Source organism: Acanthaster planci, linkage group LG10 (assembly GCF_054643075.1).
Source record: "Acanthaster planci isolate LZ-2023a linkage group LG10, COTS_SCS, whole genome shotgun sequence".
Taxonomy (NCBI): domain Eukaryota; kingdom Metazoa; phylum Echinodermata; class Asteroidea; order Valvatida; family Acanthasteridae; genus Acanthaster; species Acanthaster planci.
The window spans coordinates 16,461,089-16,471,908 of record NC_141786.1 but is presented as its reverse complement, the minus strand read 5'-3'; the positions used below and the strand labels follow the sequence as shown (position 1 = coordinate 16,471,908).

The window sequence follows — 10,820 nt, the reverse complement described above, 5'->3', positions numbered from 1 at the left end:
GCCCATTATCACAAGTTTAACAGGATTATCACATGACGACAGTTAATAGGTGCCAAGTTATGGCTGTTTACACACTGCTCCCTTCTGTAGCTACTACACTGTACTAGGGGCTTTGGAAACTGTTACTTTTTTCTATTCACAAATATCTACGTAGGTTTGAGCACTGTGATTCTGTTTGGACCCTGTTTGTAATATACGTGACCTTTGGATCAGTACAAGCGGAGGGATGGTTATAACTCTCCAGCTGCCTGTCATTTTGTTAATCACTGTTGAGAGGTAATGTTTCTTCCATTAAGGGGTCCTAAACTCTCCTTGGAAGGTGTGCAAGCCAAACGACAGATTACATTGTTTTTGGACAGACAAGCTGAATAATGCTCCCGTGATATAACTCATAATTAAATCTTCTGATGAATCAAATTACTTCGGTTAATGCTGACGAAAAAAAGCCAAAAATCCTCCCTTCACACCTGCCCTCATCCATAATTAATCAATGTAAACAGGAAATGATCTCACCAACTGTTGCATTCTTGCATGGGTGGTGTCCTGTTTTTTTTAACCAACCATGGTGGTATTCACCACCCCAACACCGTGGTGATAAGACATGCAGACAACTTTATCAGAAAACTGGTTACCCTAATCATGAAGGAAGCAGCCTTAACTTCATATCCTCCGTGAGGAGGGGGCCCCATGCGGGTTGCGTTCACGGAAACTTCTGCGTATATATACGGATCTTGGAGCGGTGGATAAACTTAGCACCGGCTATATACGCTTTGTGTGGTAGCCATCTTGGAAGGCAGCACGGTTTGTTCAGCTGGGAAACTTCATTTTGTGTACACCCTTGAACAAAAGCACTGTCTGCAATATGGAAGCAATGCAACACCTCTATAGACCTTGTTCACAAAGAAGTCATTTGTAATCTTAATCCCTGAATCAGCTTTTATTAAGTGCTGATTTGGATTGCACCAGACTATGTTATGATAGCATGCGTTCCTCTCTTTCAATAATTTGTTTTACGAAATCTGGCTTAATGCACCAAGGTGCGTTGAATACCACATTTGAAATTTATTCAATACGGGCGATTCACAATAGTGTGCATCTAAGAGTTTGCAACGTGTTGGCCAATCACAACGCGCGAAATTTGTCGATCCTTTCCAAACACGCATTGGGTCGACAAATTTCGCGCACTGTACTTGACCAACGTGTTGCAAATTCTTGGAGGCGCGCTTTTGTGAAACACCCGTATTGAGTAGCTGTACTTATTGTGTAATTTTAATGTCATTGCTTCCATTTCTTCTCTTAAGACCTCAAAATGAAGAGTTAAACTGGCTTTCAATTTCAATATGGCCGACCATGAATAAAGTCTATTCCCAGAAATACTCCACCCATACGCTGGGGCCTGGTCAGCACACGTCCCAGGGTGTAACCCCCACCCCCCACTCGGAAGAATTGGTTGCATCTGAATAGGCTCTGGTCTGGTGCCGATCACTTAATAGCCAACATGAAAAGATGGGGCATCGTAAACTCCAACCGCTGCATGTGTGGTCCAGTCCTGAGGCATGAACATGCCTTGGTATGTCATTACTGGACCTCCCCGCCCACTTTCCTAATCTAGCACAACCCAACTGTTGGACTATCCCTCCAACTGTCATTTTTTTCACAGAAGCCGTATAACCATAACATGTGAATAATGATCAAATGTCGCTCGGAAAATTAATCGATAATAAAATAGAAGGACGGTGTCACTCTAATCTTAATTAATTGAAAACAAATGTTATCTAGTCCTTATATCAGAAGCCGAGGCCACTTTTGAGGCAAGTTCGTATCAATGCCACGTACCTAATCTCTCCCACAGGGAGACTTTGAGACACGTGAGCTAATACACCCAGCTCAAAATGACGCAAGCAAATCCTTACCTGCCAAAACTATTTATCTTTCCCCGTATAGATCCATAATACTTGGTTTTGATACGTCGTTGGTTGATCCGTTATGCACAGATAGGTTATACTATCGATCAGATTTTTAATTACAACGGCGGCTACATGCACCAAGTGTATCCAAAATCTCAACGATTTCCCAGCTTACTAGGTTTTTGAGCGTACAGACGGTCAGACTATCAAAATAGACCAACCTTTCTGCATGGCCTGACATGACACGCGAAAATAGGTCATTGCATTATCGTCCGACCAGGTTCCCTTACTATTTGAAGAAAACATTCATTTGTGTACTAGGCCTACCTGTATCCTTGCTCGGTCGTGGCAAGCCGACGGTCAAGCAACAGCAGGGTTGTTAAAAGTATTTCCATTTCGTTAAAATTGATCAGTCAAACAGCGCTGTTTATTTACCAAGTGGTGCACACAATTGATGTGGTTGGATGCAAATGATCGGTTTTCAGACACGTCATTCTTTCTTTCTTTCTTTGTTTCTTTTTTTATCTTTTTTTTTGGTAGAAACTTCTCAGTGGACTTTTTCGCAAAGGCTCCAGTCTGTCTGGGGATTTAAAAAATGTCATTTTTGTTATGGATTTTTTTCCTTTTTTTCCCCTGAAAAATATCAATAAGTGCATGCGACCCTACATTTCACTGAACAGACTTCTTAAGTTTGAGACTTAATAGCATTTTAGTATGTCAACCATGAGCATAAATTTCCCTGGATATTTTGAATGGCATTCCAAGCAGAGGATAATGAGATCCTTTCCAGATTGTTGAATGCGAAAATGACAGATGGCCTGGAAGCTTATTGGAGCTTCCAACAGTACGCTGGCGCAGATCATGTGCAACGAAGGAAACCTCGGTTTTGCACTACCGATGTCGAAAGACAGCCTACCAGATATCAGAATGCAGCAGTGTTCTTCTGTTTGTGTGCAACAGAGATAAGAAAGCATTTCCACAACCTCCTACACAAAGGGCATCACGCCATCCCTGCTCTGGTTGAAGGTTCAGGCAAATCCCCTTGCCCTCCACCGTAATCCTTTCCAACACCAATATCGGGTCTGGCTGGAACGAGGCTTGGTATTCCGCTCAAAAACATCCACAGCACCTCGTGCCGTACACGAATGTTTTCCTAAGTATGCAGAGAAGTCTGTGTGCCCGGCAGATTCCTTGCTCAAAAGCGATCACAGATACCTCACCCCAACCGAGATTTTCAACGAAGAGGTAGTCATTTGGGGGGACAAAATAACTGAAGTTGTTGATGAATGCTTAAGTTCAGTCCAGAGATTTTTTTATTTATATCAACAACATGGGCGTAGATCCTGGGGATGGAGGTATATACATGTATCCTCCATACATTTTGAGGGGGAGAGAAATGGACTAGAGACTGGAAGTAAAAGGTTACGCAGTGAGCTTCAGGAACCCTGATACGGTCCGCCTATGGGGAGTTTACATTGGGCTGTCCTCTCACGTTCGATAATTTATGGAAGAATAATTCCTAACTGAAACCACCCTGTGAAACACTCATGTTGGAATTTACCTTTGTAGTCCTCAACTAATGTTTCGGAAAAGTCACCGGGAGATAGTAAAAAAACGAATTTCATCAACGACCTTTAATTTCCAGTAATATCGTACCTATAGGTCTCCTTGTTCATGCCATAAATGTGCCATTCTGATGTAAGATTCTGCATGACTTTGATGCACATTATAGATGTGCATCTTTATCATAAACATCGCCCCCATACGGTGTATACACTGTAAAAACTCGGGGTTAAAATCAACACGTTTGGGTGTTATCAGATGACCACATAGGGATGATGTTACTTTGCACACCTGTAAGTGTCACAGTGCACTAGAAGGTGTTACAAGTAACACCAAATAACACCAAAATTGTAACACCAGTGAATAGTGTTGGTGTAGTCTGCTGATAACACCGCGGGTGTTAAATTTAACACCCCAGTTTTTGCATTGTACGGTGTCGCCCCCCCATCCTTTCAAATGTCCACGGCCATCTCCCCTCCCCCATTTCCAACACAGATTTACGCCACTGATCAGCAGTTGCTTTGAAACTGAACTTTTCGACATCTCACCAAGGACTGCGCTCTGTTATGCCATCTGGATTTATAATCTCTCCTGTCAGGGTGAAAGATCTTTGAAAGGAAAAAAACTTTGCAATGAGTCAACGACACAGAACATAAACGAGAACCGGGTAAAGAGTTGGCCACAGAGCCCATTTCTTGAAATTGTAGGCACGAAGCCACTAACAAGCAGGCATTGTCACAGGCTACAGACTTTATGCACCATTATTTCAGACAGAGACCGAGTAGCTTGGCATTATATTACAAGTGAACTTTATTTGGCACCCACCCTTTAGATCGCTGGTTCCCTTGTTCTCTTTACATGTGAAAGTGTAGGCCCACTGCAAAGGCGAGCTGTTATTGGACCAAGTTATAGCTCACTCCCCTGGATCATATTTGGCTGCGTTGTCTGCACTGTAAGGCCGTAAGTCAAGTGTCTTTATAAGTTCTAACACCCCAACGAATATTCCATTGCCAGGCATTATATTGACAGGAACAACTTGTACTTCGCTAGGACGAAATCTCCACGCTCTCCTGTGAGTTTACAAATGTCTGATTTACCCTTCACGATATTTCCATACTTACTTTTAACAGTAACCTGTACCGTTCTCTGACGACATAAACTGTCCTTAGTCAGTTTCATTCTTTAACGATCCGGTTGTCTTCTTTATCCTTGGCTCAGTTTGGGAGATAAGCATGCGTTAGTCTTGTGAAAGTTGCTTCAGTGATCTCGTCTTTTCTCTTTCTCAGTATATTTCAGCAACCATGAGAGTTTACATTGCTCTTCTGCTTCTATGCCTGGGCTGTACCTGTGCATATGCCTACAACAGCCCAGCAGGTAAGCATTCTTCGGGAACATCTTGGAGTAGGATGTCCACATCTGGAGCTCTCTCCTGACTTCAGGAGATCACAAATCGTACTTTAGTGGCGTCAATATCAGGGTATACGGCGCGAGCGCTCGATCTCCGGGCGGGTTTAGATTTTAGTGCGCAGTGTCTTTACGGTTGGCTTCTGATCCCTAGAAGTAATATTGGGGCGCCCCATTTAAGCTTATTGTTTTAGTTTCCGACCAAGTTCGTGGCTAAAGTAGAAAACAAAAAAGCAATAAAAAGGTTGAGTGTTGATACCAAAAGACAATCCAGGGAGAGCTCACCAGCATTGTAAATCTTGGGATGGCACACATTGGCAAAAGGTGGCATATGCCGGGTGAAAATTAATTCTTCTCATTTTTTGGTGACTACAGGAAAATTTAAAAATGGATTTATAATTTTACTTGTCTAACATCTTAAGAAATAAAAAAGTCAATTTACATCAAATAAATAATATTTTCAACATTTAGCTTGATGTGTTCATCGTATTTGTCTGTTCATTTGGAGGCCAAGATCTCCAGTTTTTTTTTTTTTTACTAACTGACCCTCTTCCAAGAGACATGAGATCGAAAGACGCCCCAACAATAAAAAAATGTCCTTATCTTTATCCTAGAACGCGAGTCATAGGTCTGAGGCCCGTTGTGGTTGTTATTGATCGATTCTTGTCATAAATTGAACTTTTTTCTGAAGGAGAGGACAAGGAACTGGCTCTCCGTGAACTACTTTACAGGTTGCTGAGTGACCCTGGTAAGTATTCTTTGTCATTATCAGTTTCAGACACCAAAGACAAAGAAGAAAAAAGACACAAAATGCCATTTCGTCAGAATTAGTCATTGCATTTATAACGTTTTCCCATGACACCACCGGACGGACAAAAAAAGCTTTCCAGAGTGGAAAAGAAAAACCAAACAGAAAAAGCAATCTGTTTGATTGGATAGAACTGTGAAAATTCTACCAAGCACAAAACAGGCATCGTCTTCTGCCCGTGAATTGCCAACAAAAGCTTACACAAACAGGCACAATAATGTGTGATCATGTTTCCGTACAGAGACTCGCGGAGGCGAAGAGTACAAACCAATGGAACTCAACCGGGACGTTAATGGTGAGTTAACACACTGTATGCAATTTAAATTAAAGGGCCTATGAAATGTGTTTTTTATTAGTATGAATGGGAGATAATATATGTTTAAAAAAGACTTCCTGTCAGTAAAAGTTGCAGCCTTAATTATTAAGTATAAAAAAACCATTAGAAAGAGCTTTTCCGAGACAGCCCCGCCCCAAGAGAAGCAGCTTATTAGCATAGAAAATTTGCAAAAATGTGACGTACGTTTGAGATCCCACATCGGCCTGTGGTGCCGACGCTAGCCCTTTGTATATGTATATCAGTGCAGTTAGTGCGAAAACGCGATTTCGCCATCACCAAAAGTTTGCTAAAATCTCGTCAAATTTGTGGAGAATGCCAACCAGGTGCGTTGCTGCAGGTTGTGGCAACGGAAGTAATGTATTGTGGCGAAACAGTCTGTGGACTGACGCAAGTTTAGTAATACATGTCTGGTTCCCTGACGCGCGGCGCATCCATTGGCGCGTAGTCAGTAATTTGGTAGTTAGTTCGTCTCCAGACGTCGTGGTAGAAGCATCGCAGTGCAGATAGAGCGAAACGCTAATTCAGCCTCACACACAGCTGGCGGGTTGTGCAGCGCGGTGTTCGGCGATCTGTCGAGGGCAGCGAGCGGTGAGACCTCAGAATATTTGTCAGCAAGCTATCACTTATAATAAGTGGGATTGAGTGTCAGTTTGGTGGCTGTAGGTTGAGCAAGAGTGGTGTGAGACGTTTAGGCCTGTGTGGCTTGTGCAACAGTGTTCTCACTACGTGAGATTGGGTTGCTGGAAGCCTGTCGGCCTGGTCGCATGTGGTCACACTGAGGTTCACTCGGAGCTCCGTAACCTAAGCCGAAGCTTGCATGTCTTGGGGTTTGCTACGAGGTTACTCCTATGTTTATTGGGCTAGTGTGTGCAGTTGCATGACATTGTTACTGTTGATCATACTAGGTGCCACAGTGAGGGTTATTGTCGCTGTGGATTACTTGTGGTAATACACGAGGGTTATTACACAGTCTTTATGCTTATGTTCCATGATCACTTGCATAAATTGATTGCTGTGTTGAGGTTTATTAGTCACAGACCTGGATGCACAGTTGAAGCTTATACATGTACTGTGAGGTTGACTTGGGTCAATAAAACAGTTGTTGTTGCTGCTCTCTAAGACACTATGTGTACTGAGGTTTATTGAGATTTACCTGACTTGGTAGATTGGTAGCCACGTTGATTGTCATTCCTTTAGGGTTGGTATATTTCCAACAAACGGACAGGCCTAGAGTCCTCCGTTCGTGACATAATCCCCCCTCGTGTGTACATAGCCGCTCATGTGCATGTGAGGTTTATTAAATAATTTTGTGGGATTGCCCCGCCCGCTGTTGGTGGGTACTTCGGTGTTCGTCGACCGGCGGGCGACGGCGAGTGTCGCCGCCACAGTATTGTCACCCAACTCTGTGGAATATTGACTTCCCAAATTATCGTCATTCTCCATGTCTGATTACAAATGTGAATGCTTGCCCATCGGGACATCTGCGTGCGTTTTTACTCTCTCATAGATATTGTGTGTATAATGCAGATATCGCTTTCTTATTAGACGCATCGCCTCCATCGATTGAAAAGAGCCGTGGGATGTTTTCATTTCTGTTGGCCACATAGCCATTCCCTCCAACCACAGACATATAAACGCGGGGGGGGGGCTTTCACGAAGCTGGGTGCTCCTTCATTGAGATGAAATTCCTTAATCTCTTGCACCGATTCGTTGGAATCCTTTGGTCTGTAAGTATTTTCTTTTTTGAAACGTGTGCAAATATGAATAAGTATTTTCTTTTTTGAAACGTGTGCAAATGGTAAAAAGGGTTAACAAGTAAATCTTCGTCTACGCAGGATGGGGATGCAAGAAGCCATGTCCGCCTGAAAAACCACACTGCGCTCACTACCTCGGTATCTGCACAACCTACAAGTAGCAACGGCACGTGTCTCTAATCTGGATTTCGTGGTAATGAATAATTTTATTGTTATTACAGGTGGTGAACACAATTGGTAAAAATCCTCAAACCGGACTACCGTATAATCCTGAAATATCTTACTTGAAAGAAATGTAACAGCCTGAATCAGTCTGTACAACATTTCCGCCTAGAATGCTGTAGTTTCCGAGAAAACAGAAATTTCGTTCTCTTGTCTTACGATGTTTGGCCAACCATCGTATAAGAGTTCATTTCACTTTCCACAACACGTGCCTTTAACAGGCGCCGATTTTGTTGTATGTAGTGTTTGCAGATGTTGTGGGAGTCTTAAAAGCAGCTAAATATACCGACAGAAACGCACCAAAAAGCAATGAAATCATAGGAAGCTGAGTGCAAGGTGTAAAATGGAAAATAAATTGGATCAGTGTGAAGTTAAATTTTATTAAAGGAATTGGTTTCCTTAACGCAAAAACTTTGCAACTTTAAAATCACCCCGAGAGCATAATGGTATGATCCAAACATGGTGGCTGTTCAGAGGAGAATGGTGAAAGGGATTTTCGTCAACAAAATGTACGATTTCCTCACGTGAAATTTTCCATGTTGCAAGACATAATTTCTTCTTTGCTTATATACGCATGAGTGAATCAGCTAAGAATGAAGATTTTAGAATTTCGTTGACGTGTAAACTGACATGGAAATGCAGTCATTAAGTACCTGAGAAATAATAAATGATATGAATAAATAAATGAATGATCGTGCGTGTACGTGCACTGGGCCACATAAAAAATAGCTACGCATCAGCACCAGCCTCAAAAATTCTTGCCTCGTGTTTTTTTTTTTTTTTTCTTAATTTTTTTCTTTAAAAGTTGTCTTTTCTGATGTCTTTAACTGTCCACCGTAGTTTCTACCCACACAACCTCATGCATGCACAACGTGCGATCTATTAGTACTTACACAAAAATAATGTCATGTGCACTTTTGTGCAAGAATCTGAAGTTAACATGGTTCTTGCCTTCAGTGTCCAAGAATTAACCAAAACAAAAGTCCTCCCTCCTCGTTTTTTTGCAAATACAACTGGTACTAACCTATTTTTTTGTGTGGCCTACTCGTTCACGGACATGAATCGACTGCGTCCCTGGATGAATTTTTTTCAGGAATGCGCACTATGCTACATTGTCGAGGAGGCACATTACTCCAAAGTAAATCGACTGCTCCTAGCCGTTGAAAACTGATCCTTTTTAAGGGAAAGAGAACTTGCCATGGCTATTTCCCACCCTGATCCCGCGGACATTATTCGCTTACTACGAACGCCCTGTAATCCATAGATTTTATGCAAGATAAATAACAAGACCTTCAATATAAACGTTGAAAATGCCGTGCTGTTTTTCTCGATTTTTCACAAAGCAGCTGATTCAAATATGAAACACTGTGGAATGTAAGTTGCCGTGGATATTACGCACCGCAATCAGCTAATCTTGTGAAATTACGCCAAAAATGTATTGTGTTCACTCCCTTCAACAAAAAGAAAATCTGGTAATTAACTGAAGATTTGTGAGAAGAGGCGCCGGCAGGCAATGGAGCTGTTGGGTCTCACAAAAGAGTTAGTCTTAATTGTATCAAACTAAGTTATAAAACCATAACATAATTGACAATCAAAAGATTTCATTTCACATCTATTAACACGTCCGATCAAATTAACAAATATCTAATGATTGTTTTGTTTGAAATAATGTTTTATACGTCATTCTGTGTTTCATTCTTTTGTTTCTTTTCAGTTGCAACTGTATTATACTCACAATTTTAATGTCCATGTTTGCATAATAAAAATTCAGTAAGTTTTGTCTGTGCTTTTTTCCTCAGATTCTGATGTGGCAGATTATGATAAGTGGAAGTCTAAGAAGTTTATGGTTTGAGTTGTTCAGTAAAGCCTGATACTCGGTTAGGTTGTATTTTTTCATTTTTTTCTTTATTGTCCCATTTTCATTCTTCTCAAGGAAAATTGTCGGTAAACTTAGCCTTTATGCCAATTTTAATTCTTTTATAGTTAGAGAACTTGTCTGAACCCTTAGCCTTGCCTGAAAGCAAAAACGAAGCTAATAATTATGAGGTAAAATTATAAAGGTTGCAGATGCTGTTGGCCACAATATGTTTAATATCTTAAGTAAGTTAGCCCGGCTGGTTATTTCGTTGCCAAAAAAGAGATAGATGAGAAGCTAAGGAGAACCTTTTGTCAAGCACGATGTGCACTCCATCCAGTCAGTGACGTATCCAGGTCTTGAGGGTATTGAGCAAAAATGTTTATTTTTATCCATCACGAAATCATCACCTCACCCAAAGAAAGTTTGCAGAAGCGTTTCTAAACCACTTGCACTTTCACCCCTCCCCCGAAAAAGGCGACGTGTTTCATGGGGGAGGGTAACCACTCCTCCCCCCGCCCCCTGGATACCCACTGCATCAAGTGCTCGCTTTGAACGCGAGTCACAGTGAGTGAAAAAAAAATCAAATAACATAGTCAGGTTTCTAGCGTAAAGTCCCCGTTCTTTCTCTTATCCATCATTTTGATTTTAACTACATTAGTCTTTATTGGTGATTGGTTTAGAATTAAAGTAATAATTACAAAAACATGCAGCAAAACACAAAGTTTGAATGTACGTTTTCTTCTTGTTTTATTGTTGTTGTCATGTGGCAGAAATGCCTTTTGGTCCACGCAACGTAACTCTGCCGTACCCCCATCTTTAACTATGATCCACATACCTAGGCATCATTCTGCTAGATTTAGCTTAATTCTCTACTAATCCGTTATGGAATTTCGGCTTCATTGCTTTCATTTCTACTCTTCTTAAAAAAGTTCGGGTTCAATTCCAATATGGCCCCCTATGAATACCA

At 41.4% G+C, this 10,820-nt stretch overlaps 1 long non-coding RNA gene across 1 annotated transcript; it reads left to right on the top strand.

Moving 5' to 3' along the window:
* The first annotated feature begins 4,381 nt into the window (after positions 1-4,381).
* On the top strand, positions 4,382-10,567 carry LOC147797873 (uncharacterized). Its single transcript, XR_015426829.1, has 6 exons — positions 4,382-4,542; positions 4,757-4,844; positions 5,566-5,622; positions 5,924-5,977; positions 7,855-7,966; positions 9,795-10,567. It is a non-coding gene; the product is annotated as an uncharacterized LOC147797873 (long non-coding RNA).
* Positions 10,568-10,820: the final 253 nt, after the last annotated feature.